Source organism: Glossina fuscipes, unplaced genomic scaffold (assembly GCF_014805625.2).
Source record: "Glossina fuscipes isolate IAEA_lab_2018 unplaced genomic scaffold, Yale_Gfus_2 308, whole genome shotgun sequence".
In the NCBI taxonomy this organism is placed as follows: Eukaryota; Metazoa; Arthropoda; class Insecta; order Diptera; family Glossinidae; genus Glossina; species Glossina fuscipes.
Window position 1 is genome coordinate 607,441 of NW_023998651.1, and position 3,977 is coordinate 611,417.

Below are 3,977 nucleotides of genomic sequence, written 5' to 3' on the forward strand. Positions count from 1 at the left end.
TCCCTGGTTATGGGCACCAGAAATACCCGAACTATACTCTCATGTATCAATACAAAATATCATATCTCAATACAAAAAGACGCAGTACTACTAAGTGAAGAAATGACAAAAGAGATATTTGTAGCTACCACTACAATACCTAAAGAAACAAGAAAGCCTATAAAATGCTAAACACATTACACACAAATATCACACTTCAAAATTTATTAATAAACACAAAGCTAATTGATAACTACCAAATGGTACAGAATGCTGTAACACGTTACACAGATGACTATTTCAAGACATACGAAACACAAAACAACACAAACACATGAGCAAGCACTATATTACATTTTTAAAATGTATTAATTCGTATTTTGCTTGAAAAACGAAGCAATAAGTACAAGCAACTTCAGCAAGCAAAACCTTATTATCAATGACAACATGCCTACATACAGAAAAAAGTACTAAATACGTAGATGGATTCAATAGACACGCAGGTACGAGCTCTTTTAAAGCAAAACATTGTAAAATCGTACTTAACACTGTATAACTCGTTCCTAATGCGGATTCTTAAGAAGGAACAAACAAACCAAGACAAATGGAGACTAGCAGTAGACTATAAAAAATTCAACGCAAAAGCAGTCAGCGACAAGTCTCCACTAACTAAACTAGAGGACATATTAGATAAATTAGGAAGAGCGCAACACTTTGCATAAAAAAGTGAGAAATTCGAAGAAAGAAAAATTGAAAGAAAAATTGAAACCAATTGAAGAGTACCACAACGACTGCCACATGAATTTTTAGGAGCAAGAAAAACAGTAAAAAGCTAAGCCGAAGATTCGTGTGGAAATTTATATTCACATATATTCATACTATACGCAATATTTGTCAAATTGATAAAAAATTAAACATAATAAAGAATCACTGACAGTCACTGACACACTCTCTACAAGCTTCGAGATAGTTTCCCTAGACGCAGCGGGTTTATAAAAAATATTAATAATTAATTGTTAATTCAATATCTTATAAAATATTAAACTGTTGTTACTACGAACGCGTTTGTCGAAAACCTTAACATAGACTATGAAAAATAAAGAAAAAAAAAGGAAGAATATTATAGCCCGTCAAGATCGTTCATTAGATATACTAAACCATTTCGCTTGTGGAGTTTTTCACTCGCTTGAGGAATAATACAACAAAAATTACATATCATTTTCATGAAAAGGCATACTTTTCATGAAAGTCCGCGTATTGGGGGATGCTTAAATCATATGATCCAAATTTGAGTTAGTCCTCAAAAATTTTTTTGTTTTCCTTTTTCAGTAATAGCAAACTAGAAATTAAGCTTTCTCTTCACATGTATGCTAGTTTTTCATGATAATGTCCATATATACCAGAAATTTCTTGCGAGTTTTCACTATGAAATAAAGTAATTTTTTTATATAGGGTAAAAACTTTATTAAGTTACATATTTGCCATTTTGTTCAATTGAATTAAATAATGCTGGTATTACTATTGTTAGTTGATTTTATTTTGTGTTTTAATTTTTACTATGATTGTAATTCAGCAAGATCTAACTAATGAAGTCATTTGGTACATTTTGTGTACCGGCTGATGTTCAATATATCGATCGTCCAGCCTTTACACTTAATTAACCCTAAGATAGACATATTTTGCTTAGCTCACCTAAATGCAAGTCGATCCATATATATCATTATATATATCATAACTACTTATAGACATTAATGTTTGTGTTATATATTATATTCCTCCCCAATCTGCAGTTGTGGACAAACTCTCACTATAAAGCACATTCTCTGCGACTGCTTTAAGTTTTCCTTGGCTAGAAGTATTGCATTTGGAACGACTAACCCTTTGGACATTCTAAAATCAGCTTCCGAACCGAATATCAATTCTATATATTACTTTATTAATACTACTAAGCTCATTATCTAATGTACATTTATTTATATTAGAGCCGATAGCCTGTGCTGCTAGTGCTCAATGTCTTTTTGTTTTTAGTCTAAGAATTTATTTCATTAGTCTAAAATTATAATAATAATAATAATAATAATACTTATAGACATTATATTGTGTTATATATGTTTTAAAGAGAACTTAGAGTATGTAGCCAAATTGTGAGTTGTCGTTATTGCTTCGCGCACAAAATTAATAGGACTCCCAAGTTCAACTTGATTGCATAAGTTCCCATCACTGTCTGAGTCGTAGATGTGTTATTATTATTTTTGAATTCATATATATATTTTGTCTTTTTTTTAAAATTGATTGGTGCCAGATTAATATTAGCCTTCATACATCTTAAGGCCCGATAAATTTCGTCAACCAAAATCTTAGCGGCCTAAACTCAAAAATTCAATCTCCTTTTCTACGGAGCACGGAGTTTTCCTATTTGCCTTTCACTATAACCTGGTTAAAAACCTGATTAATATTCGTCGCAACTTTTCCACAATTCTTTCCAAATTTTCAGAAAGGATCGGTTAGATCACACTGGTGGTGGTTTTCATCGCAATATCTGCTGCAATCCTGTCCTCTTTATTCAAATGTCCCACTCCTACTGACGTTGAATTTATTGCCATTGGCGGTGAACAGTTATATGTAACTTGGGGATATCTCTATTTATAAGAAACTTTCTTTCCTCATTAGTGACGTGGCCAAAAAGTCTAAATCTACGGATATCGTTATAGCGTTTTTTATTTTTAGTTTGCAATGAGTAACTTGGTATTATAGTGATCATTCAGGCCCTGCTTCAACATTGGATAAAGCTGTTCTGTTTTCCAATGAATTATTTTGCCTTAATTTGCTTTAATATCACCGTACTTATAAGTGTAATGACAGATTATCTAATATTTGCTTTACCAATTTCCCGGAGATAGCTGTAAATTACTGTCTGCCTCTTACTTTACCTGAGGATCCGTGTCATCCAGCAATTTGCATTTACTTTCATTACAAGCACGTAAGCATTATGATTTTAACAAAACTAAATTTTACTGCTTAAATATCAGCTTTCACACATTATGCTTGATTTTTGTGTTGGAAATATAAACGTTATTGTCTTCGTTCTATAGTATATTACACTTAGCTGTTTCTGCATCCGTTGCGGTCAAACAGCCACGCCATCGAAGCAAGTGCGTGCCATGGTCTAACAGGGGGATTAAATAGTACAAAAATAGGAAAAAAGAAGTTTATTATCCGTATCTGATTACTAATTCGGTTTCGATTCCTAATTTGTGCATTTCAAAAAATGACGTTTTACATGGTTTGAGTTCTTTAAAATATAATTGTGCGTTTGGACATGATGGTATCCTACCTTTATACTTAAATCATGCTCTGTCGACCTATGTAGTGTTGTTTGAATGATTTCTATTCAGTCCTTGAAATTAAGTATTTTTCCTTTGTAATAGAGTAGTTCCTTTAGTCAAATTCATAAATGTGGAAATTAACATAATTTAGTACACTGCTTGAATTAGTAAACGATAACTTACCGATCTTCAAACTCTAGCCGTTTGGCTTCTCTTTGTACTTAGTGAAATGGATAAGCTCTTAGTTTCCAAGTCGGGTAATCCTGTTGCTTTCGAAAGCGGCAAGTTTTGGCGATATTCTGTAGCACTTTTATATCTAATTTGTACTTTGTTGATAATCTTCAAAAAAGTACAAATAATAATCAGCCAAGTATCTCAGTTTTTATATAAATTTTAGTACTGGCACTATTAGAAGTGTTTGTATTTTCATAGTTTGCTGCCGTACGTTGGTTTAGTAAACATTATCTGAGTAACTTGGTGCCTGAAATTATCAGTACTCACACCTTCTAGAAGCAATTGCGGAATCGAAACATTTTTTTGATTTTGCAGTAACAACAGTTACCGGGTTACAGTAGTCAGTGGCGCAGCAGCCAATTGAAAAATACGAATTTTTCATCACCGCAGAGACAAGAAACTTCCGTAGCAAAGATATCGGATCCGGGTGTGTTAAGA

General features: G+C 32.6%; 1 long non-coding RNA gene across 1 annotated transcript; it reads right to left on the reverse strand.

Annotated features, from left to right (window-relative positions):
• Positions 1-2,109: 2,109 nt before the first annotated feature.
• LOC119643019 lies at positions 2,110-3,685 on the reverse strand. Its single transcript, XR_005248202.1, has 3 exons — positions 3,489-3,685; positions 3,314-3,415; positions 2,110-3,145 (listed from the first exon to the last, which is right to left on the reverse strand). It is a non-coding gene; the product is annotated as an uncharacterized LOC119643019 (long non-coding RNA).
• Between the last annotated feature and the right edge of the window lie 292 nt (positions 3,686-3,977).